General features: G+C 40.5%; 1 protein-coding gene across 2 annotated transcripts in view; it reads left to right on the top strand.

The window, feature by feature from the left end:
• Positions 1-27,262, top strand: part of LOC141100191 (uncharacterized) — a 150,704-nt gene that overhangs the window by 81,613 nt on the left and 41,829 nt on the right. The window contains exons 2-3 of one of the 2 annotated variants that reach the window (XM_073588504.1): positions 19,080-19,155; positions 27,020-27,060. The gene's annotated coding sequence lies outside the window, so the exon portion shown is untranslated. The remainder of the gene's footprint in view (positions 1-19,079; positions 19,156-27,019; positions 27,061-27,262) is intronic. The other variant, XM_073588503.1, reaches the window with a different exon arrangement.

Raw genomic sequence — 27,262 nt, 5'->3', positions numbered from 1 at the left:
TGGTGTCCTGTCTGTTATTGTTATTATTATACAGGAGGAGCAGACTGTTGTGTCCTGTCTGTTGTTATTATTATACAGGAGGAGCAGACTGTGGTGTCGTGTCTGTTATTATTATTATACAGGAGGAGCAGACTGTGGTGTCCTGTCTGTTGTTGTTATTATACAGTAGGATCAGACTGTGGTGTCCTGTCTGTTATTGTTATTATTATACAGGAGGAGCAGACTGTTGTGTCCTGTCTGTTGTTATTATTATACAGGAGGAGCAGACTTTGGTGTCCTATCTGTTATTATTATTATACAGGAGGAGCAGACTGTGGTGTCCTGTCTGTTATTATACTGGAGGAGAAGACTGTGGTGTCCTGTCTGTTGTTATTATTATACAGGTGGAGCAGACTGTGGTGTTCTGTCTGTTATTATTATACAGGAGGAGCAGACTGTGGTGTCCTGTCTGTTGTTGTTATTATTATACAGGAGGAGCAGACTGTGGTGTCCTGTCTGTTGTTGTTATTATTATACAGGAGGAGCAGACTGTGGTGTCCTGTCTGTTATTATACAGGAGGAGCAGACTGTGGTGTCCTGTCTGTTATTTTTATTATACAGGAGGAGCAGATTGTGTTGTCCGGTCTGTTATTATTATACAGGAGGAGCAGACTGTGGTGTCGTGTCTGTTATTATTATTATACAGGAGGAGCAGACTGTGGTGTCCTGTCTGTTGTTGTTATTATTATACAGGAGGAGCAGACTGTGGTGTCCTGTCTGTTGTTGTTATTATTATACAGGAGGAGCAGACTGTGGTGTCCTGTCTGTTATTATTATACAGGAGGAGCAGACTTGTCTGTTATTATTATAAAGTAAGATCAGACTGTGGTGTCCTGTCTGTTATTATTATACAGGAGAAGCAGACTGTGGTGTTCTGTCTGTTGTTATTAAACAGGAGGAGCAGACTGTGGTTTCCTGTCTGTTGTTATTAAACAGGAGGAGCAGACTGTGGTGTCCTGTCTGTTGTTATTATTATACAGGAGGAGCAGACTGTGGTGTCCTATCTGTTATTATTATACAGGAGGAGCAGACTGTGGTGTCCTGTCTGTTGTTATTATTATACAGTAGGAGCAGACTGTGGTGTCCTGTCTGTTATTGTTATTATTATACAGGAGGAGCAGACTGTTGTGTCCTGTCTGTTGTTATTATTATACAGGAGGAGCAGACTTTGGTGTCCTGTCTGTTGTTATTATTATACAGGAGGAGCAGACTATGGTGTCCTGTCTGTTATTATACAGGAGGAGAAGACTGTGGTGTCCTGTCTGTTGTTATTATTATACAGGTGGAGCAGACTGTGGTGTCCTGCCTGTTATTATTATACAGGAGGAGCAGACTGTGGTGTCCTGTCTGTTGTTTTTATTATACAGGAGGAGCAGACTGTGGTGTCCTATCTGTTATTATTATACAGGAGGAGCAGACTGTGGTGTCCTGTTTGTTATTATACAGGAGGAGCAGACTGTGGTGTCCTGTCTGTTATTATACAGGAGGAGAAGACTGTTGTGTCCTGTCTGTTGTTATTATTATACAGGAGGAGCAGACTGTGGTGTCCTGTCTGTTGTTATTATTATACAGGAGGAGCAGACTGTGGTGTCCTGTCTGTTGTTGTTATTATTATACAGGAGGAGCAGACTGTGGTGTCCTGTCTGTTGTTATTATTATACAGGAGGAGCAGACTGTGGTGTCCTGTCTGTTATTATTATAAAGGAAGACCAGACTGTGGTGTCCTGTCTGTTATTATTATACAGGAGAAGCAGACTGTGGTGTCCTGTCTGTTGTTATTAAACAGGAGGAGCAGACTGTGGTTTCCTGTCTGTTGTTATTAAACAGGAGGAGCAGACTGTGGTGTCCTGTCTGTTGTTATTATTATACAGGAGGAGCAGACTGTGGTGTCCTATCTGTTATTATTATACAGCTGTTATTATTATACAGGAGGAGCAGACTGTGGTGTCCTGTCTGTTGTTATTATTATACAGTAGGAGCAGACTGTGGTGTCCTGTCTGTTATTGTTATTATTATACAGGAGGAGCAGACTGTTGTGTCCTGTCTGTTGTTATTATTATACAGGAGGAGCAGACTTTGGTGTCCTGTCTGTTGTTATTATTATACAGGAGGAGCAGACTGTGGTTTCCTGTCTGTTATTATACAGGAGGAGCAGACTGTGGTGTCCTGTCTGTTATTGTACAGGAGGAGCAGACTGTGGTGTCCTTTCTGTTATTATTATTATACAGGAGGAGCAGACTGTGGTGTCCTGTCTGTTATTATTATTATACAGGAGGAGCAGACTGTGGTATCCTGTCTGTTGTTATTATTATACAGGAGGAGCAGACTGTGGTGTCCTGTCTGTTATTATACGGGAGGAGCAGATTGTGGTGTCCTGTCTGTTATTATACAGGAGGAGCAGACTGTGGTGTCCTGTCTGTTATTATTTTTATACATGAGGAGCAGGCTGTGGTGTCCTGTCTGTTGTTATTATTATACAGGAGGAGCAGACTGTGGTGTCCTGTCTGTTATTATACGGGAGGAGCAGATTTTGGTGTCCTGTCTGTTATTATACAGGAGGAGCACACTATGGTGTCCTGTCTGTTATCACTATACAGGAGGAGCAAACTGTGGTGTCCTGGCTGTTATTATTATACAGGAGGAGCATACTGTGGTGTCCTTTCTGTTGTTATTATTATACAGGAGGAGCAGACTGTGGTGTTCTGTCTGTTGTTGTTATTATTATTATTATTATTATTATTATTATTATTCAGGAGGAGCAGACTGTGGTGTCCTGTCTGTTTTTATTATTATACAGGAGGAGCAGACTGTGGTGTCTTGTCTGTTATTATACAGGAGGAGCAGACTGTGGTTTCCTTTCTGTTATTATACAGCTGGAGCAGACTGTGGTGTCCTGTCTGTAATTATTATTATTATACAGGAGAAGCAGACTGTGGTGTCCTGTCTGTTATTATTATTATACAGGAGGAGCAGACTGTGGGGTCCTGTCTGTTATTATACAGGAGGAGCAGACTGTGGTGTCCTGTCTGTTGTTATTATTATACAGGAGGAGCAGACTGTGGTGTCCTGTCTTATACAGGAGGAGCAGACTGTGGTGTCCTGTCTATTATTATTATACAGGAGGAGCAGGCTGTGGTGTCCTCTCTGTTATTATACTGGAGGAGCAGGCTGTGGGTCCTGTCTGTTATTATACAGGAGGAGCAGACTGTGGTGTCCTGTCTGTTATTATACAGTAGGATCAGACTGTGGTGTCCTATCTGTTATTGTTATTATTATACAGGAGGAGCAGACTGTTGTGTCCTGTCTGTTGTTATTATTATACAGGAGGAGCAGACTTTGGTGTCCTATCTGTTATTATTATTATACAGGAGGAGCAGACTGTGGTGTCCTGTCTGTTATTATACTGGAGGAGAAGACTGTGGTGTCCTGTCTGTTGTTATTATTATACAGGTGGAGCAGACTGTGGTGTTCTGTCTGTTATTATTATACAGGAGGAGCAGACTGTGGTGTCCTGTCTGTTGTTGTTATTATTATACAGGAGGAGCAGACTGTGGTGTCCTGTCTGTTGTTGTTATTATTATACAGGAGGAGCAGACTGTGGTGTCCTGTCTGTTATTATACAGGAGGAGCAGACTGTGGTGTCCTGTCTGTTATTTTTATTATACAGGAGGAGCAGATTGTGTTGTCCGGTCTGTTATTATTATACAGGAGGAGCAGACTGTGGTGTCGTGTCTGTTATTATTATTATACAGGAGGAGCAGACTGTGGTGTCCTGTCTGTTGTTGTTATTATTATACAGGAGGAGCAGACTGTGGTGTCCTGTCTGTTGTTGTTATTATTATACAGGAGGAGCAGACTGTGGTGTCCTGTCTGTTATTATTATACAGGAGGAGCAGACTGTGGTGTCCTGTCTGTTATTATTATAAAGTAAGATCAGACTGTGGTGTCCTGTCTGTTATTATTATACAGGAGAAGCAGACTGTGGTGTTCTGTCTGTTGTTATTAAACAGGAGGAGCAGACTGTGGTTTCCTGTCTGTTGTTATTAAACAGGAGGAGCAGACTGTGGTGTCCTGTCTGTTGTTATTATTATACAGGAGGAGCAGACTGTGGTGTCCTATCTGTTATTATTATACAGGAGGAGCAGACTGTGGTGTCCTGTCTGTTGTTATTATTATACAGTAGGAGCAGACTGTGGTGTCCTGTCTGTTATTGTTATTATTATACAGGAGGAGCAGACTGTTGTGTCCTGTCTGTTGTTATTATTATACAGGAGGAGCAGACTTTGGTGTCCTGTCTGTTGTTATTATTATACAGGAGGAGCAGACTATGGTGTCCTGTCTGTTATTATACAGGAGGAGAAGACTGTGGTGTCCTGTCTGTTGTTATTATTATACAGGTGGAGCAGACTGTGGTGTCCTGCCTGTTATTATTATACAGGAGGAGCAGACTGTGGTGTCCTGTCTGTTGTTGTTTTTATTATACAGGAGGAGCAGACTGTGGTGTCCTATCTGTTATTATTATACAGGAGGAGCAGACTGTGGTGTCCTGTTTGTTATTATACAGGAGGAGCAGACTGTGGTGTCCTGTCTGTTATTATACAGGAGGAGAAGACTGTTGTGTCCTGTCTGTTGTTATTATTATACAGGAGGAGCAGACTGTGGTGTCCTGTCTGTTGTTATTATTATACAGGAGGAGCAGACTGTGGTGTCCTGTCTGTTGTTGTTATTATTATACAGGAGGAGCAGACTGTGGTGTCCTGTCTGTTGTTATTATTATACAGGAGGAGCAGACTGTGGTGTCCTGTCTGTTATTATTATAAAGGAAGACCAGACTGTGGTGTCCTGTCTGTTATTATTATACAGGAGAAGCAGACTGTGGTGTCCTGTCTGTTGTTATTAAACAGGAGGAGCAGACTGTGGTTTCCTGTCTGTTGTTATTAAACAGGAGGAGCAGACTGTGGTGTCCTGTCTGTTGTTATTATTATACAGGAGGAGCAGACTGTGGTGTCCTATCTGTTATTATTATACAGCTGTTATTATTATACAGGAGGAGCAGACTGTGGTGTCCTGTCTGTTGTTATTATTATACAGTAGGAGCAGACTGTGGTGTCCTGTCTGTTATTGTTATTATTATACAGGAGGAGCAGACTGTTGTGTCCTGTCTGTTGTTATTATTATACAGGAGGAGCAGACTTTGGTGTCCTGTCTGTTGTTATTATTATACAGGAGGAGCAGACTGTGGTTTCCTGTCTGTTATTATACAGGAGGAGCAGACTGTGGTGTCCTGTCTGTTATTGTACAGGAGGAGCAGACTGTGGTGTCCTTTCTGTTATTATTATTATACAGGAGGAGCAGACTGTGGTGTCCTGTCTGTTATTATTATTATACAGGAGGAGCAGACTGTGGTATCCTGTCTGTTGTTATTATTATACAGGAGGAGCAGACTGTGGTGTCCTGTCTGTTATTATACGGGAGGAGCAGATTGTGGTGTCCTGTCTGTTATTATACAGGAGGAGCAGACTGTGGTGTCCTGTCTGTTATTATTTTTATACATGAGGAGCAGGCTGTGGTGTCCTGTCTGTTGTTATTATTATACAGGAGGAGCAGACTGTGGTGTCCTGTCTGTTATTATACGGGAGGAGCAGATTTTGGTGTCCTGTCTGTTATTATACAGGAGGAGCACACTATGGTGTCCTGTCTGTTATCACTATACAGGAGGAGCAAACTGTGGTGTCCTGGCTGTTATTATTATACAGGAGGAGCATACTGTGGTGTCCTTTCTGTTGTTATTATTATACAGGAGGAGCAGACTGTGGTGTCCTGTCTGTTGTTGTTATTATTATTATTATTATTATTATTATTATTCAGGAGGAGCAGACTGTGGTGTCCTGTCTGTTTTTATTATTATACAGGAGGAGCAGACTGTGGTGTCTTGTCTGTTATTATACAGGAGGAGCAGACTGTGGTTTCCTTTCTGTTATTATACAGCTGGAGCAGACTGTGGTGTCCTGTCTGTAATTATTATTATTATACAGGAGAAGCAGACTGTGGTGTCCTGTCTGTTATTATTATTATACAGGAGGAGCAGACTGTGGGGTCCTGTCTGTTATTATACAGGAGGAGCAGACTGTGGTGTCCTGTCTGTTGTTATTATTATACAGGAGGAGCAGACTGTGGTGTCCTGTCTTATACAGGAGGAGCAGACTGTGGTGTCCTGTCTATTATTATTATACAGGAGGAGCAGGCTGTGGTGTCCTCTCTGTTATTATACTGGAGGAGCAGGCTGTGGTGTCCTGTCTGTTATTATACAGGAGGAGCAGACTGTGGTGTCCTCTCTGTTGTTATTATACAGCTGGAGCAGACTGTGGTGTCCTTTCTGTAATTATTATTATACAGGAGGAGCAGACTGTGGTGTCCTGTCTGTTATTATTATTATTATGCAGGAGGAGCAGACTGTGGTGTCCTGCCTGTTATTATTATTATACAGGACGAGCAGACTGTGGTGTCCTGTCTGTTGTTATTATTATACAGGAGTAGCAGACTGTGGTGTCCTGTCTTATTATACAGGAGGAGCAGACTGTGGTGTCCTCTCTGGTATTATTATTGTTATACAGGAGGAGCAGGCTGTGGTGTCCTGTCTGTTACTATTATACAGCTGGAGCAGACTGTGGTGTCCTGAGTGTTGTTATTATTATACAGGAGGAGCAGACCGTGGTGTCCTGTCTGTTGTTATTATACAGGAGGAGCAGACTGTGGTGTCCTGTCTGTTGTTATTATTATTATTATTATTATTATTATTATTATAATACAGGAGGAGCAGACTGTAGTGTCCTGTCTGTTATTATACTGGAGGAGGAGACTGTGGTATCCTGTCTGTTTTTATTATTATACAGGAGGAGCAGACTGTGGTGTCCTGTCTGTTATTATTATTATACTGGAGGAGCAGATTATGGTGTCCTGTCTGTTATTATTCTGGAGGAGCAGACTGTGGTGTCATGTCTGTTATTGTACAGGAGGAGCAGACTGTGGTGTCCTTTCTGTTGTTAATAATAATAATAATAATAATAATAATAATATTATTATTATTATTATTATTATTATTATTATTATTATTATGCAGGAGGAGCAGACTGTGGTGTCCTGTCTGTTATTATTATACAGGAGGAGCAGACTGTGGTGTCCTGTCTGTTGTTGTTATTATTATACAGGAGGAGCAGACTGTGGTGTCCTGTCTGTTATTATTATTATACAGGAGGAGCAGACTGTGGTGTCCTGTCTGTTATTGTTATACAGGAGGAGCAGACTGTGGTGTCCTGTCTGTTATTATTTTTATTATTATTATTATTATACAGGAGGAGCAGACTGTGGTGTCCTGTCTGTTATTATAGAGGAGGAACAGACTGTGGTGTCCTGTCTGTTGTTATTATTATTATACAGGAGGAGCGGACTGTGGTGTCCTGTCTCTTGTTATTATTATACAGGAGGAGCAGACTGTGGTATCCTGTCTGTTATTATGCAGGAGGAGCAGACTGTGGTGTCCTGTCTGTTATTATACAGGAGGAGCACACTATGGTGTCCTGTCTGTTATTATTATTATACAGGAGGAGCAGACTGTGGTGTCCTGTGTAATATTATACAGGAGGAGCAGACTGTGGTGTCCTGTTTGTTATTATTATTATTATTATTATTATTATTATTATTATTATTATTATTATTATTCAGGAGGAGCAGACTGTGGTGTCCTGTCTGTTTTTATTATTATACAGGAGGAGCAGACTGTGGTGTCTTGTCTGTTATTATACAGGAGGAGCAGACTGTGGTTTCCTGTCTGTTATTATACAGCTGGAGCAGACTGTGGTGTCCTGTCTGTAATTATTATTATACAGAAGAAGCAGACTGTGGTGTCCTGTCTGTTATTATTATTATACAGGAGGAGCAGACTGTGGGGTCCTGTCTGTTATTATACAGGAGGAGCAGACTGTGGTGTCCTGTCTGTTGTTATTATTATACAGGAGGAGCAGACTGTGGTGTCCTGTCTTATACAGGAGGAGCAGACTGTGGTGTCCTGTCTATTATTATTATACAGGAGGAGCAGGCTGTGGTGTCCTCTCTGTTATTATACAGGAGGAGCAGGCTGTGGTGTCCTGTCTGTTATTATACAGGAGGAGCAGACTCTGGTGTCCTGTCTGTTGTTATTATACAGCTGGAGCAGACTGTGGTGTCCTTTCTGTAATTATTATTATACAGGATGAGCAGACTGTGGTGTCCTGTCTGTTATTATTATTATTATTATGCAGGAGGAGCAGACTGTGGTGTCCTGTCTGTTGTTATTATTATACTGGAGGAGCAGATTGTGGTGTCCTGTCTGTTATTATTCTGGAGGAGCAGACTGTGGTGTCATGTCTGTTATTGTACAGGAGGAGCAGACTGTGGTGTCCTTTCTGTTGTTAATAATAATAATAATAATAATAATATTATTATTATTATTATGCAGGAGGAGCAGACTGTGGTGTCCTGTCTGTTATTATTATACAGGAGGAGCAGACTGTGGTGTCCTGTCTGTTGTTATTATTATACAGGAGGAGCAGACTGTGGTGTCCTGTCTGTTATTATTATTATACAGGAGGAGCAGACTGTGGTGTCCTGTCTGTTATTGTTATACAGGAGGAGCAGACTGTGGTGTCCTGTCTGTTATTATTATTATTATTATTATTATTATTATTATTATTATTATTATTATTATTATACAGGAGGAGCAGACTGTGGTGTCCTGTCTGTTATTATGGAGGAGGAACAGACTGTGGTGTCCTGTCTCTTGTTATTATTATACAGGAGGAGCAGACTGTGGTGTCCTCTCTGTTATTATTTTTATACATGAGGAGCGGACTGTGGTGTCCTGTCTCTTGTTATTATTATACAGGAGGAGCAGACTGTGGTATCCTGTCTGTTATTATACAGGAGGAGCAGACTGTGGTGTCCTGTCTGTTATTATACAGGAGGAGCACACTATGGTGTCCTGTCTGTTGTTATTATTATTATACAGGAGGAGCAGACTGTGGTGTCCTGTGTAATATTATACAGGAGGAGCAGACTGTGGTGTCCTGGCTGTTATTATTATACAGGAGGAGCAGACTGTGGTGTCCTTTCTGTTGTTATTATTATACAGGAGGAGCAGACTGTGGTGTCCTGTCTGTTATTGTTATACAGGAGGAGCAGACTGTGGTGTCCTGTCTGTTATTATTATTATTATTATTATTATTATTATTATTATTATTATTTTTATTATTATTATTATACAGGAGGAGCAGACTGTGGTGTCCTGTCTGTTGTTATACAGGAGGAGCACACTATGGTGTCCTGTCTGTTGTTGTTATTATGCAGGAGGAGCAGACTGCGGTGTCCTGTCTCTTCTTATTATTATACAGGAGGAGCAGACTGTGGTGTCCTGTCTGTTATTATGCAGGAGGAGCAGACTGTGGTGTCCTGTCTGTTATTATACAGGAGGAGTACACTATGGTGTCTGTCTGTTGTTATTATTATTATACAGGAGGAGCAGACTGTGGTGTCCTGTGTAATATTATACAGGAGGAGAAGACTGTGGTGTCCTGTCTGTTATTATTATACAGGAGGAGCAGACTGTGGTGTCCTGGCTGTTATTATTATACAGGAGGAGCAGACTGTGGTGTCCTTTCTGTTGTTATTATTATACAGGAGGAGCAGACTGTGGTGTCCTGTCTGTTATTGTTATACAGGAGGAGCAGACTGTGGTGTCCTGTCTGTTATTATTATTATTATTATTATTTTTATTATTATTATTATACAGGAGGAGCAGACTGTGGTGTCCTGTCTGTTATTATACAGGAGGAGCACACTATGGTGTCCTGTCTGTTGTTGTTATTATTATTATACAGGAGGAGCAGACTGTGGTGTCCTTTCTGTTGTTGTTGTTGTTGTTATTATTATTATTATTATTATTATTATTATTATTATTATTATACAGGAGGAGCAGACTGTGGTGTCCTGTCTGTTATTATTATTATACATGAGGAGCAGACTGTGATGTCCTGCCTGTTATTATACTGGAGGAGCTGACTGTGGTGTCCTGTCTGTTATTATTATGCAGGAGGAGCAGACTGTGGTGTCCTGTCTGTTATTTTTAGTATTATTATTATACAGGAGGGGCAGACTGTGGTGTCCTGTCTTTTATTATTATTATTATTATTATTATTATTATTATTATTATTATACAGGAGTAGCAGACTGTGGTGTCCTGTCTGTTATTATTATTATACATCTGGAGCAGACTGTGGTGTCCTGTCTGTTGTTGTTATTATACAGGAGGCGCCGACTGTGGTGTCCTGTCTCTTATTATTATACAGGAAGAGCAGACTGTGGTGTCCTTTCTGTTGTTATTATACAGTAGGAGCAGACTGTGGTGTCCTGTCTGTTATTATACAGGTGGAGCAGACTGTGGTGTCCTGTCTGTTGTTGTTGTTGTTGTTATTATAATACAGGAGGAGCAGACTGTGGTGTCCTGTCTCTTATTATTATTATTATTATTATTATTATTATTATTATTATTATTATTATACAGCTGGAGCAAACTGTGGTGTCCTGTCTGGTATTATTATACAGGAGGAGCAGACTGTGGTGTCCTGTCTGTTATTATTATACAGGAGGAGCTGTTTGTGGTGTCCTCTCTGTTATTGTTATACAGGAGGAGCAGACTGTGGTGTCCTGTCTGTTGTTGTTATTATACTGGAGGCGCCGACTGTGGTGTCCTGTCTGTTATTATTATACAGGAAGAGGAGACTGTGGTGTCCTTTCTGTTGTTATTATACAGTAGGAGCAGACTGTGGTGTCCTGTCTGTTATTATACAGGTGGAGCAGACTGTGGTGTCCTGTTTGTTGTTGTTATTATAATACAGGAGGAGCAGACTGTGGTGTCCTGTCTCTTATTATTATTATTATTATTATTATTATTATTATTATTATACAGCTGGAGCAAACTGTGGTGTCCTGTCTGGTATTATTATACAGGAGGAGCAGACTGTGGTGTCCTGTCTGTTATTATTATACAGGAGGAGCTGTTTGTGGTGTCCTCTCTGTTAATGTTATACAGGAGGAGCAGACTGTGGTGTCCTGTCTGTTATTATTATACAGGAGGAGCAGACTGTGGTGTCCTGTCTGTTAGTATTATACAGGAGGAGCAGACTGTGGTGTCCTGTCTGTTAGTATTATACAGGAGGAGCAGACTGTGATGTCCTGTCTGTTGTTATTATTATTATACAGGAGGAGCAGACTGTGGTGTCCTTTCTGTTGTTATTATTATACAGGAGGAGCAGACTGTGGTGTCCTGTCTGTTATTGTTATACAGGAGGAGCAGACTGTGGTGTCCTGTCTGTTATTATTATTATTATTTTTATTATTATACAGGAGGAGCAGACTGTGGTGTCCTGTCTGTTATTATACAGGAGGATCACACTATGGTGTCCTGTCTGTTGTTGTTGTTATTATTATTATACAGGAGGAGCAGACTGTGGTGTCCTGTCTGTTGTTGTTATTATTATTATTATTATTATTCTTATTATTATTATTATTATACAGTAGGAGCAGACTGTGGAGTCCTGTCTGTTATTATTATTATACAGGAGGAGCAGACTGTGGTGTCCTGCCTTTTATTATACAGGAGGAGCTGACTGGTGTCCTGTCTGTTATTATTATGCAGGAGGAGCAGACTGTGGTGTCCTGTCTGTTATTTTTAGTATTATTATTATTATACAGGAGGAGCAGACTGTGGTGTCCTGTCTTTTATTATTATTATTATTATTTTTATACATCTGGAGCAGACTGGTGTCCTGTCTGTTGTTGTTATTATACAGGATGAGCCGACTGTGGTGTCCTGTCTGTTATTATTATACAGGAGGAGCAGACTGTGGTGTCCTTTCTGTTGTTATTATACAGTAGGAGCAGACTGTGGTGTCCTGTCTGTTATTATACAGGAGTAGCAGACTGTGGTGTCCTGTCTGTTGTTGTTGTTGTTGTTATTATAATACAGGAGGAGCAGACTGGTGTCCTGTCTCATTATTATTATTATTATTATTATTATTATTATACAGCTGGAGCAAACTGTGGTGTCCTGTCTGGTATTATTATACAGGAGGAGCAGACTGTGGTGTCCTGTCTGTTATTATTATACAGGAGGAGCAGTTTGTGTTGTCCTCTCTGTTATTGTTATACAGGAGGAGCAGACTGTGGTGTCCTGTCTGTTATTATTATTATACAGGAGGAGCAGACTGTGGTGTCCTGTCTGTTAGTATTATACAGGAGGAGCAGACTGTGGTGTCCTGTCTGTTGTTAGTATTATACAGGAGGAGCAGACTGTGGTGTCCTGTCTGTTGTTATTATTATACAGGAGGAGCAGACTGTGGTGTCCTGTCTGTTAGTATTATACTGGAGGAGCAGACTGTGGTGTCCTGTCTGTTGTTATTATTATTATTATACAGGAGGAGCAGACTGTGGTGTCCTGTCTGTTATTATTATTATACAGGAGGAGCAGACTGTGGTGTCCTTTCTGTTATTATTATACAGGAGGAGCAGACTGTGGTGTCCCGTATGTTGTTATACAGGAGGAGCAGACTGTGGTGTCCTGTCTGTTATTATTATTATACAGGAGGAGCAGACTGTGGTGTCCTGTCTGTTATTATTATTATACAGGAGGAGCAGACTGTGGTGTCCTGCCTGTTATTATTATTATACAGGAGGAGTAGACTGTGGTGTCCTGTCTGTTTTTATTTTTATTATACAGGAGGAGCAGACTGTGGTGTCCTGTCTGTTATTGTTATACAGGAGGAGCAGACTGTGGTGTCCTGTCTGTTGTTATTATTATTATACAGGAGGAGCAGACTGTGGTGTCCTTTCTGTTGTTATTATTATACAGGAGGTGCAGACTGTGGTGTCATGTCTGTTAGTATTATTATACAGGAGGTGCAGACTGTGGTGTCCTGTCTGTTATTATTATTATTATTATTATTATTATTATTATTATACAGGAGGAGCAGACTGTGGTGTCCTGTCTGTTATTATTATTATACATCTGGAGCAGACTGTGGTGTCCTGTCTGTTGTTGTTATTATACAGGAGGCGCCGACTGTGGTGTCCTGTCTGTTATTATTATACAGGAAGAGCAGACTGTGGTGTCCTTCCTGTTGTTATTATACAGTAGGAGCAGACTGTGGTGTCCTGTCTGTTATTATACAGGTGGAGCAGACTGTGGTGTCCTGTCTGTTGTTGTTGTTATTATAATACAGGAGGAGCAGACTGTGGTGTCCTGTCTCTTATTATTATTATTATTATTATTATTATACAGCTGGAGCAAACTGTGGTGTCCTGTCTGGTATTATTATACAGGAGGAGCAGACTGTGGTGTCCTGTCTGTTATTATTATACAGGAGGAGCTGTTTGTGGTGTCCTCTCTGTTATTGTTATACAGGAGGAGCAGACTGTGGTGTCCTGTCTGTTGTTGTTATTATACTGGAGGCGCCGACTGTGGTGTCCTGTCTGTTATTATTATACAGGAAGAGCAGACTGTGGTGTCCTTTCTGTTGTTATTATACAGTAGGAGCAGACTGTGGTGTCCTGTCTGTTATTATACAGGTGGAGCAGACTGTGGTGTCCTGTTTGTTGTTGTTGTTGTTATTATAATACAGGAGGAGCAGACTGTGGTGTCCTGTCTCTTATTATTATTATTATTATTATTATTATTATTATTATTATTATACAGCTGGAGCAAACTGTGGTGTCCTGTCTGGTATTATTATACAGGAGGAGCAGACTGTGGTGTCCTGTCTGTTATTATTATACAGGAGGAGCTGTTTGTGGTGTCCTCTCTGTTATTGTTATACAGGAGGAGCAGACTGTGGTGTCCTGTCTGTTATTATTATACAGGAGGAGCAGACTGTGGTGTCCTGTCAGTATTATACAGGAGGAGCAGACTGTGGTGTCCTGTCTGTTAGTATTATACAGGAGGAGCAGACTGTGATGTCCTGTCTGTTGTTATTATTATTATTATACAGGAGGAGCAGACTGTGGTGTCCTTTCTGTTGTTATTATTATACAGGAGGAGCAGACTGTGGTGTCCTGTCTGTTATTGTTATACAGGAGGAGCAGACTGTGGTGTCCTGTCTGTTATTATTATTATTATTTTTATTATTATTATACAGGAGGAGCAGACTGTGGTGTCCTGTCTGTTATTATACAGGAGGAGCACACTATGGTGTCCTGTCTGTTGTTGTTGTTATTATTATTATACAGGAGGAGCAGACTGTGGTGTCCTGTCTGTTGTTGTTATTATTATTATTATTATTATTATTATTATTATTATTCAGTAGGAGCAGACTGTGGTGTCCTGTCTGTTATTATTATTATACAGGAGGAGCAGACTGTGGTGTCCTGCCTGTTATTATACAGGAGGAGCTGACTGGTGTCCTGTCTGTTATTATTATGCAGGAGGAGCAGACTGTGGTGTCCTGTCTGTTATTTTTAGTATTATTATTATTATACAGGAGGAGCAGACTGTGGTGTCCTGTCTTTTATTATTATTATTATTATTATTATTATTATTATTATTATTATACATCTGGAGCAGACTGGTGTCCTGTCTGTTGTTGTTATTATACAGGATGAGCCGACTGTGGTGTCCTGTCTGTTATTTTTATACAGGAGGAGCAGACTGTGGTGTCCTTTCTGTTGTTATTATACAGTAGGAGCAGACTGTGGTGTCCTGTCTGTTATTATACAGGAGTAGCAGACTGTGGTGTCCTGTCTGTTGTTGTTGTTATTATAATACAGGAGGAGCAGACTGGTGTCCTGTCTCATTATTATTATTATTATTATTATTATTATTATTATTATTATTATTATTCAGCTGGAGCAAACTGTGGTGTCCTGTCTGGTATTATTATACAGGAGGAGCAGACTGTGGTGTCCTGTCTGTTATTATTATACAGGAGGAGCAGTTTGTTTTGTCCTCTCTGTTATTGTTATACAGGAGGAGCAGACTGTGGTGTCCTGTCTGTTATTATTATTATACAGGAGGAGCAGACTGTGGTGTCCTGTCTGTTAGTATTATACAGGAGGAGCAGACTGTGGTGTCCTGTCTGTTGTTAGTATTATACAGGAGGAGCAGACTGTGGTGTCCTGTCTGTTGTTATTATTATACAGGAGGAGCAGACTGTGGTGTCCTGTCTGTTGTTATTATTATATACAGGAGGAGCAGACTGTGGTGTCCTGTCTGTTATTATTATTATACAGGAGGAGCAGACTGTGGTGTCCTGTCTGTTATTATTATACAGGAGGAGCTGTTTGTGGTGTCCTCTCTGTTAATGTTATACAGGAGGAGCAGACTGTGGTGTCCTGTCTGTTATTATTATACAGGAGGAGCAGACTGTGGTGTCCTGTCTGTTAGTATTATACAGGAGGAGCAGACTGTGGTGTCCTGTCTGTTAGTATTATACAGGAGGAGCAGACTGTGATGTCCTGTCTGTTGTTATTATTATTATACAGGAGGAGCAGACTGTGGTGTCCTTTCTGTTGTTATTATTATACAGGAGGAGCAGACTGTGGTGTCCCGTATGTTGTTATACAGGAGGAGCAGACTGTGGTGTCCTGTCTGTTATTATTATTATACAGGAGGAGCAGACTGTGGTGTCCTGCCTGTTATTATTATTATACAGGAGGAGTAGACTGTGGTGTCCTGTCTGTTTTTATTTTTATTATACAGGAGGAGCAGACTGTGGTGTCCTGTCTGTTATTGTTATACAGGAGGAGCAGACTGTGGTGTCCTGTCTGTTGTTATTATTATTATACAGGAGGAGCAGACTGTGGTGTCCTTTCTGTTGTTATTATTATACAGGAGGAGCAGACTGTGGTGTCCTGTCTGTTATTGTACAGGAGGTGCAGACTGTGGTGTCCTGTCTGTTAGTATTATTATACAGGAGGTGCAGACTGTGGTGTCCTGTCTGTTATTATTATTATTATACAGGAAGAGCAGACTGTGGTGTCCTGTCTGTTGTTATTATTATTATTATTATTATTATTATTATTATTATTATTATTATACAGGAGGAGCAGACTGTGGTGTCCTGTCTGTTATTATGCAGGAGGAGCAGACTAGTGTCCTGTCTGTTATTATACAGGAGGAGCAGACTGTGGTGTCCTGTCTGTTATTATTATTATACAGGAGGAGCAGACTGTGGTGTCTTGTCTGTTATTATGCAGGAGGAGCAGACTAGTGTCCTGTCTGTTATTATACAGGAGGAGCAGACTGTGGTGTCCTGTTATTATTATACAGGAGGAGCAGACTGTGGTTTCCTGTCTGTTTTTATTATTATACAGGAGGAGCAGACTGTGGTGTCCTGTCTGTTATTATTATACAGGAGGAGCAGACTGTGGTGTCCTGTCTGTTGTTATTATTATACAGGAGGAGCAGACTGGGATTTCGTTTCTGTTATTATTATTATTATTATTATTATTATTATTATTATACAGGAGAAGCAGACTATGGTGTCGTGTCTATTATTATTATACAGAAGGAGCAGACTGTGGTGTCCTGTCTGTTATACAGGAGGAGCAGACTGTGGTGTCCTGTCTATTATTATACAGGAGGAGCAGACTGTGGTGTTCTGTCTATTATTATACAGGAGGAGCAGACTGTGGTGTCGTGTCTGTTATTATACAGGAGAAGCAGACTGTGGTGTACTGTCTGTTATTATTATACAGGAGGAGCAGACTGTGGTGTCGTGTCTGTTGTTATTATTATACAGGAGGAGCAGAATGTGGTGTCCTGTCTGTTGTTGTTATAATACAGGAGGAGCAGACTGTGGTGTCCTGTCTTTTATTATTATACAGGAGGAGCAGACTGTGGTGTCTTGTCTGTTATCATTATTATACAGGAGGAGCAGACTGGGGTGTCCTGTCTATTATTATACAGGAGGAGCAGACTGTGGTGTCGTGTCTGTTATTATTATACAGTAGGAGCAGACTGTGGTGTTGTGTCTGTTATTATACAGGAGAAGCAGACTGTGGTGTACTGTCTGTTATTATTATACAGGAGGAGCAGACTGTGGTGTCGTGTCTGTTGTTATTATTATACAGGAGGAGCAGACTGTGGTGTCCTGTCTGTTGTTGTTATAATACAAGAGGAGCAGACTGTGGTGTCCTGTCTTTTATTATTATACAGGAGGAGCAGCCTCTGGTGTCTTGTCTGTTATTATTATTATACAGGAGGAGCAGACTGGGGTGTCCTGTGTTTTATTATACAGGAGGAGCAGACTGGAGTGTCCTGTCTATTATTATACAGGAGGAGCAGACTGTGGTGTCGTGTCTGTTATTATTATACAGGAGGAGCAGACTGTGGTGTCCTTTCTGTTATTATTATTATTATTATTATTATACAGGAGGAGCAGACTGTGGTTTCCTGTCTGTTATTATTATACAGGAGGAGCAGACTGTGGTGTCCTTTCTGTTATTATTATTATACAGGAGGATCAGACTGTGGTGTCCTGTCTGTTGTTATTATACAGCAGGAGCAGACTGTGGTGTCCTGTCTGTTATTATTATACAGGAGGAGCAGACTGTGTTGTTCTGTCTGTTATTATTATTATACAGGAGGAGCAGACTGTGGTGTCCTGTCTGTTATTATACAGGAGGAGCAGACTGTGGTGTCCTGTCTGTTATTATACAGGACGAGCAGACTGTGGTGTACTGTCTGTTATTATTATTATACAGGAGGAGCAGACTGTGGTGTCCTGTCTGTTATTATTATTATACAGGAGGAGCAGACTGTGTTGTCCTGTCTGTTATTATTATACAGGAGGAGCAGACTGTGATGTCCTGTCTGTTATTATTATTATGCAGGAGGAGCAGACTGTGGTGTCCTGTCTGTTGTTATTATTATACAGGAGGAGCAGACTGTGGTGTCCTGTCTGTTATTATTATTATTATACATAAGGAGCAGACTGTGGTGTCCTGTCTGTTATTATTATACAGGAGGAGCAGGCTGTGGTGTCCTGTCTGTTATTATTATTATGCAGGAGGAGCAGACTGTGGTGTCCTGTCTGTTGTTATTATTATACAGTAGGAGCAGACTGTGGTGTCCTGTCTGTTATTATTATTATTATTATTATACATAAGGAGCAGACTGTGGTGTCCTGTCTGTTATTATTATACAGGAGGAGCAGACTGTGGTGTCCTGTCTGTTATTATTATTATTATTATACATAAGGAGCAGACTGTGGTGTCCTGTCTGTTATTATTATACAGGAGGAGCAGACTGTGATGTCCTGTCTGTTATTATTATTATGCAGGAGGAGCAGACTGTGGTGTCCTGTCTGTTGTTATTATTATACAGGAGGAGCAGACTGTGGTGTCCTGTCTGTTATTATTATTATTATACATAAGGAGCAGACTGTGGTGTCCTGTCTGTTATTATTAACATAACATCTGCATGGAATTTGTATGTTTTCCCCGTGTTTGCGTGGGGTTCCTACCAAACTCCAAAGACATACCGATAGGGAATTTAGATTGTGAGCCCCATCGGGGACAGTGATGAAAAAATGAGTGCGAACTGTAAAGCGCTGCGGAATATGTTAGCGCTAGATAAAAATAAAGATGATTATTATTATTATTATTATTATTATTATTATTATTATACAGAAGGAGCAGACTGTGGTGTCCTGTCTGTTATACAGGAGGAGCAGACTGTGGTGTCCTGTCTGTTATTAATATTATACAGGAGGAGCAGACTGTGGTGTCCTGTCTGTTGTTATTATTATACAGGAGGAGCAGACTATGGTGTCCTCTCTGTTATTATTATTATTATACAGGAGGAGCAGACTGTGGTGTCCTGTCTGTTATTATTATACAGGAGGAGCAGACTGTGGTGTCCTGTCTGTTATTAATATTATGCAGAAGGAGCAGACTGTGGTGTCCTGTCTGTTGTTGATATTATTATTATTATTATTATTATTATTATTATACAGGAGGAGCAGACGAAGGAATTTCCATTCCGAAATCGCGTCTGGGTTCCGCTGTATTTGATACCGGCGGCATTTAAAGGTACAGTCCCCCTTTTCACAAAGATTGCGGCTTTTTAATATTTTGTGATTCCTGTATGTTTTTTCATACTTGGGCCTTTATGCAGCTATGCCTATATTCCATTGAATGCATGCATATCGTCACTTTTTGCCTTTTTATATTAATACTAATTAATAGTGCGAATTCTTTTTTCTTTGTGATCCCTGTTTATTTATCACATTTGGGCATCATGCAGCTATGTTTGTATTTTAGTCAATTTGTGCACATTGTAACTTTCTTGCTTTCTTTATAAAAATATATTTTTGCACATAGCGTTTGCACTTTTTTTTATATAGTCACCCATTGTGGTAATATTACCTTGAATGATTGCGTGTTCCTGTTATATACCTTATACACTTGCATAAGGTGTTTCTTGCGCTTTTTCTTCTTTTTTCCTTATATGTTTTGTTATTACATTTTGTGGGATGATGCTTTTAGGATTCTTTTAGCTGCATATTGGTTGGGACTGTAATTTATAATGGATTTATTTGGGCGATATTAGTTTTTTATCTTTTATGTCTGCCAATTTTGACATAGATATTTTAGAATTTATTGTATTTATATTAATAATTTGCAATGCGGCCGGTAAATACAGGCACTGTGTGTTGGGTATTTTCCCATTGCCATTGTTTATACTATTTGCATATTAATAAAAATATTTTGTATCATATACCTACTTTGTCCGTTTGTATGAGTACTTTTGGTGTTTTTGTTCTTTTTAGGTGGTTTTCACGTCTGTGAGCACTGGTGATAGATATAATTCACGATCACTATTATTGATATCTTTATTATATAGTCTTTATTTTCATTTAGTGCTTATATATTGGTTAACATAGGATTACATGGTACTGTACACTGCATGGAAAACTGCTGCGGATCCGCAGGGCCAAATCCGCTGCAGATCCGCAGCCAAATCCGCAACGTGTGCACATACCTATAATGTGTGTTTGCACGTCTACAACTAAACTTTCAACTGCATTGTGAATAGGAAGTGTGCAGTGACTCTACATTTCTTCTTGCTTACTGGTAGAACTTTGTGATTTTATATTTTTCTGAGTGACAGTAAGAATGAAAATTAGCGTATGTGCACACATTGCGGATTTGGCTGCGGATTTGGCTTAATCTGCAGGTAAAATGACCTGCGTTTTACGTGCAGATTTTGTGCGGATTTCGCCTGCATTTTTACAACTGCGGATTCCTATAATGGAATGGGTGTAAAAACGCTGTGGATTCCGCACAAAGAATTGACTTGCTGCAGAAAATAAACCACAGGAAATCTGCGCGGAATTTTCCGCAGCATGTGCACAGCGGATTTAGTTTTCCATAGGATAACATTGTACTGTACACTGCATGGAAAACTGCTGCAGATCCGCAGCCAAATCTGCAACATGTGCACACACCCTTATCCTTCTATCCAGTAACTGTGTGTTGTCATACCACACTACCTTCCCCACACCCCCAGCTTCGTTGGGTTGTCCTTGATCTTTGGAAATTAGTGGTGGTCTACACTTTGCACACTAGAAAAAAAAATGCTATTTAAATTTGGAACATATGTTGCTTTGTTCTCAGGATGAGTTTTTGATGTTGCAGAATCTCTGCACCATTTCTGCACCTATTAGGTTACTTACATTTTTTCATTGCGGTTTTTGACACTGTTTTTTTTTGTGTCTTGTCTTGTCGATATTTCCCGGTATTTGGCTTTAACCCCTTAACGACCAGGGGTATTTTTGGTTTTACATTTTCATTTTTCCCTCCCCTTCTTTCCAGAGGCAAAACTTTTTTATTTTTCCGTCTATATGGCCATGTGAGGGCTTATTTTTTGCGGGACGAGTTGTACTTTTAAATGACATCATTGGTTTTACCATATCGTGTACTCGAAAACGGGGAAAAAATTCCAAGTGCGGTGAAACTGCAAAAAAAGTGCAATCCCACACTTGTTTTTTGCTTGGCTTTTTTGTTAGGTTCACTAGATGCTAAATCTGACCTGCCATTATGATTCTCCAGGTCATTACGAGTTCATAGACACCAAACATGTCTATGTCCTCTTTTATCTAAGTGGTGAAAAAAAATTCCAAAGTTTGATAAAAAAAAAATTTGCGCAATTTTCCGAGACCCGTAGCGTCTCCATTTTTCATGATCTGGGGTCGGGTGAGGGCTTATTTTTTCCGTGCCGGACTGACGTTTTTAATGATACTACTTTTGTGCAGATACGTTCTTTTGATCGCCCGTTATTGCTTTTTAGTGCAATGTCTTGGTGACCAAAAAAACGTAATTCTGGCGTTTTGAATTTTTTTCTCGCTACGCCGTTTAGCGATCGGGTTAGTGCTTTTTTTTTATTGATAGATCGGGCGATTCTGAACGCGGCGATACCTAATATGTGTATGTGGGATTTTTTTTTACTGTTTTATTTTGATTGGGGCGATGAGGTCATGAGGGGCGATGAGGTCATTTCCGGCCCGGCGGCCGGAAATGCTATTAAAGTGCCCGCTGTCAGCTTTGACAGCGGCATTTAACTAGTTAATAGGCGAGGGCGGACGGCGATTCCGCTCGCGCCTATTGCGGGCACATATCATCTGTTCATAACAGCTGACATGTCCCGGCTTTGATGCGGGCTCAGCGCCGGAGCCCTCATCAAAGCAGGGGATATGTCTAATGACGGACTGTGTCCGTCATTAGACATTAAGGGGTTAACAAAACATTATTGATATGGTCAGGTGCTGATTACATGTGTTTTTATGCATTTCCGCAGCGGAACACTAAAATTTCATGTGCCTTTTTTTTACCTTCGGATTTTCCGCATCTAATGCAAGTTTTTCCCGCCATTTTACTGCAAGGTGACACCATGAACCGTAAGTGAAAAAATCCTTTCCCTACTCCCTCCATTACCCACCGGCTGTCCTTGTCCTCAGAAAAAGTATCCACGCTTGTCTACCACATTTTAAAGGTTTTTATTGTCTTTTGGAGATATTTTTTTACAAAAATCCTGTCATATACCAGCTGATTGGCGGAAGGATACAAAATAGTCCCTACCCTGTGCCTAATCTGACAGGATTTCTCTCGTTGCATAATTAAAAGACATTGACTTTTTTGGGGAATCTCCTCTTGTCTGTTTGGGACCCTTTGGAAGTCCCAGGGTGTCCTGGTTTGGCTGTGTTCCCCTGCTTTGCGCGAGGCTGCGGGAGCTGTAACGGCTGCGGAGGGATCTCTTTCATCGCAACGGCCTATCTCAAGTTCGCCATTTTCCTGTCATAACAGATCTGTGAGGCGGAACGACACAAAATAGTCTGTGATTTGTGCATATTTCTATGTTACCTCCGCTCCCCACTGCTCCTGTGCGGCTCCACTGGGGTGATCTGCCTTTCTTCAGCAGTGCCGTGTATCAGCTGCCGGCTCCCCTGTTGCATATTTTATGAGCGGGGACTGACGTCACTGAGCCCTGTGTGAAGACTAGCCGCCTGTCACGGCTGCATTTAATGTCACGGAGCGAGTCTATATCGGCGCTCAGTTAATAAGGGATTTTACTGTATGCATCATACAATATTAAAAGTGCCTTCTGATTCTGTGGTGTATCTCATTCCTCACGGTCCCTTTTATAAAAAGGCATAGGAAGACACAAGAATTTTCTATATTTTTAACGTTTATTCAGTATAATCATCACCAATAATATCAATTCTCTCTAATATAATCCCTGCAAGGCAGGATTCAAAAAAGGGCACAAGATGAGTCACAAGGTTACTCCAGTGTCCAAATCAACGAAAGTGTCTAATATGACTCCTCAAAAAGCACAAAAATTTCAGGATTCTTACAATCCTCACTTTAAAGATCAAGTGGATATCGTTAACCCATTTAAGGCCAGATCTCATAAAGAGGTCATGGATACATCTCTCTCATCAAAAAGGAAAAATCCTGGTAAAATTTCTGAAAAATTCACATCGCCAGCCGACGCTCCAAGTCCTGAGTCTGGAGATAATTCACCAAACTTTTCGCCAGAAAGGTCAAAATTTAAGATGGATAACACCAATCCTTCTCCTTCCCAAAATCTGGATGTTATATCCATACACTCTTACATGGATACTCTCGCCCAGAAAATCATGTCCAGTATGTCGCAATCATTTGAAAACCAAAATAAAATTTTACAGTCCACCTTGGATAAATTTAGCAGCTGGTTAGACAACCACGAAAAATGGCTAACTGTAGTGGAAGAACACACTGATGATTTATCAAAAGACACCCATGACCTCAAATCTGAATTTCACAGACTTAAAATTAAAGTTGCGGATATAGAAGACAGGAACAGACGAAACAACTTGAAAATAAGAGGAATACAAGAATCTATCTCACCGGATAAACTAGAAGACCTCGTCAAGACAATTTTCAAAAAATTACTACCGGCACTTACAGACCAGGATCTCATCATAGATAGGATCCACAGACTTCCCAAACTACGGAATATCGATAAAGATCTACCTAGAGATACCATCTTAAGGGTCCACTTCTTCAAGATCAAGGAAAAAATTCAAAAATCGGTTAAAGATCTAGGAGGTTTTCCAGAACCCTATGCTCACCTTCAGCTATTCACGGATCTTTCAAAGGAAACGATTGAAGGAAGAATCATAGAATCATAGAATCGTAGAGTTGGAAGGGACCTCCTAGGCCATCTGGTCCAACCCCCTGCTCAAGGCAGGATTCACTAAATCATCCTAGTCAGATGTCTGTCCAGCCTCTGTTTGAAGACTTCCATTGAAGGAGAACTCACCACTTCTCGTGGCAGCCTGTTCCACTCATTGATCACTCTAACTGTCAAAAAGTTTTTTCTAATATCTAATCTGTGTCTCCTCCCATTCAGTTTCATCCCATTGCTTCTAGTCTTTCCTTGTGCAAATGAGAATAAAGTTGATCCTTCTACAATGTGACAGCCCTTTAGATATTTGTAGACAGCTATTAAGTCTCCTCTCAGTCTTCTCTTTTGCAAACTAAACATTCCCAAATCCTGCAACCTTTCCTCATAAGACAGGGTTTGCAGACCGGTCACCATTCTGGTCGCTCTTTTCTGAACTTGTTCCAGTTTGTTGATGTCTTTTTTAAAATGTGGTGCCCAAAACTGGACACAATATTCCAGATGAGGTCTGACCAAAGAGGAGTAGAGGGAAATAATGACTTCACGTGATCTAGACTGTATGCTTCTGTTAATACATCCTAGAATTGCATTTGCCTTTTTTGCTGCTGCATCACACTGTTGACTCATATTCAGTCTGTGATCTATTAGTATACCCAAGTCTTTTTCACATGTGCTGTCACTTAGCCCTATTCCTCCCATTCTATATATGCTTTTTCCATTTTTATTGCCCAGATGTAGTACTTTGCATTTCTCCCTGTTAAAAACCATTCTGTTAGTTGCTGCCCACTTCTCCAGTTTATTTAAATCTTTTTGAATCCTCTCTCTCTCTTCTCTAGTATTAGCTATCCCTCCTAGCTTTGTGTCATCAGCAAATTTAATCAGTTTACCCTCAATTCCTTCATCTAAATCGTTGATAAAGATGTTGAACAATACAGGGCCCAGGACAGAGCCCTGTGGTACCCCACTTGAGACATTCTTCCAACTGGATGTGCAGCCATTTACGACCACTCTTTGGGTCCGATCACTAAGCCAGTTATGAATCCACCTAACAGTTGCCTTGTCCATTCCATACTTAGTCATTTTTTCAATAAGGATTGTATGAGAGACTTTGTCAAATGCTTTGCTGAAGTCAAGATATACTATATCTACAGCATTTCCTTGATCCACCCAATCAGTGATACTGTCATAGAAGGAAATTAAGTTAGTCTGACATGACTTATTAGTTACAAACCCATGCTGACTCTGTTTAATCACTTCATTCTTATCCAGGTATTGACATACATGTTGTTTAATAATTTGTTCAAAGATCTTTCCTGGTATAGAAGTCAGACTCACCGGCCTATAGTTGCCTGGGTCCACCTTCTTCCCCTTTTTGAAGATAGGAACAACATTTGCTCTTCTCCAGTCTTCTGGCACTTCTCCTGTCCTCCAAGAATTTTCAAAGATTATGGAAAGGGGTTCAAAAATTTCTTCTGCTATCTCCTTCAGTACTCTGGGGTGTAATTCATCTGGACCTGGAGACTTGAATTCATTTAGGTTAGCTAAGTGTTTCCTCACTATCTTTCTGTTTATAGATATCCTGGATTCTTCTATTCCCTTAATAGGACAGTGAATAACAGTTGATGTTACATTTCCTTTCTGAGAGAAAACAGATGCAAAATAGGAATTTAAAAGTTCAGCCTTCTCAACATCCTGTCTTACCATTTCATCATTTTCATCCTGTAAAAATCCTATAGCATCTTTGACTTTTCTTTTACTTTTGACATATCCCCAAAATCCTTTATTATTGCTTTTGACATCTCTTGCAAGCCTCAATTCATTTTCAGCTTTAGATAATCTGATTTGTGCCCTGCAGGTTCTGCAGACAGCATTATATTCTTCTTTAGATATGCCTCCCTCTTTCCATTTTATAAACATTTTTTTCTTCCTTTTTAGCATGTGCTTAAGTTCTATGTTTATCCATCCTGGTTTCCTTAAATGCTTCCTATTCTTCCCTCTTTTCGGAATTGTTAACAACTGTGCTTTGAGAATTTCATTTTTCAAGATTTCCCATCCTTCCTGGACATTTTTGTCTTTAAGGATATCCAGCCATTGGATCCCTCCAATTCTCTTTCTGAATCCCTTAAAATCTGCCTTTCTGAAATCTAACCTTGACGTCTGAGTCTTCACAGGTCTTCCGCCTCTAGTTGTCCAAAATTCTAAAATAGCATGGTCGCTACCTCCTAGGGTCCCAGCCACTTTTACCTCCTCAACCATTTCCTCCCTGTTTATAAGGATTAGATCCAAGGTAGCAGTTCCCCTTGTTTTCTCCCTTACCTTTTGGAAGATAAAGTTGTCAGCAAGAGAGGATAAGAATTTCCTTGACCTGTTAGTTTTGCCTGAGAGAGATTCCCAACAAATGTCTGGATAGTTGAAATCTCCCATGACAACTATGTCATATTTTTTGGAGAACTTGGCCATTTGATGCATAAAGAGTTCATCCATATCTTCAGCTTGCACAGGCGGCCTGTAGTAAATGCCTACAATGGTGTCCTTTCCATTGTTCTGTCCTTGTATTCTTACCCAAACAGTTTCCACAGAACTCCCAGTCTCTGAAGCTTCAATCTCTGTGCAGATATACGAGTTTCTAACATACAATGCAACACCCCCTCCTCGTTTATCAAGTCTGTTTCTTGCAAATAAGTTGTATCCTTCTAGTCTTTTAAGCCAGTCACCTCCACCTTGAGGGAAAATAATATCCCCTATAAATGGGGCTTTCCACTTAAACTTTTGGTATTCTATAAAGGAACGACGACCGTCCTATTCTCGCCTAAGGAAGGAAGAGATTTCCTGTCCTACTGCAGGATACCCGACCGCCATAGAAACTCTAACTCTCAAGACCCCAGGCCCTCTTCAGAGACGGGATGATCCAATGGAAAGACCCTGCCTACATATTTACTCACCTTGTTATAAAGCCTCTCTACACTTCTTGATTATTTGGTCAATGTACTGTACTGCTTATTCTTCTTTCCACAGGTTTTCTCACTTCTCCACTACTTTATGGACTCATAGATCACATGACATTATTTTCCTCCTGGGAATAGTGTTGTTATGCCAAGGGATGCCTCCAATGGGATCCATACACAAACGTTCCCCTCTAAGGAATTAGAGCCTTCCGGATCGGCTCTTCCTGAAGGACAATTTTGTTCTTATTGTTTCTGTGTCTCTTTTGTTTTTGGTTTCAAATAGGTATATAGTTTGAGGTTTTTGGACAACTAAGTTCTACAAAGGTAGGTGCGCTCTGGTTTCTGCATTTCCTCTACCCCACTTCATACGAACCCAGCCATTCTTGTAACATGAAAATAAAATTCATATCATACAATGTCAGGGGGCTAAATAGCCCTTGGAAGAGATTTTCCATTGGTAGGGAGATTAACGGGATGCATCCAGAGGTTGTATGCCTTCAAGAAACCAAGTTCAAAAAAGACAACC

The sequence above is a fragment of the Dendrobates tinctorius genome, unplaced genomic scaffold (assembly GCF_039654945.1).
Source record: "Dendrobates tinctorius isolate UK_male_01 unplaced genomic scaffold, ASM3965494v1 ptg000103l, whole genome shotgun sequence".
In the NCBI taxonomy this organism is placed as follows: Eukaryota; Metazoa; Chordata; class Amphibia; order Anura; family Dendrobatidae; genus Dendrobates; species Dendrobates tinctorius.
The sequence above is the reverse complement of the archived record's forward strand: the minus strand, read 5'-3'. Positions and strand labels throughout refer to the sequence as shown.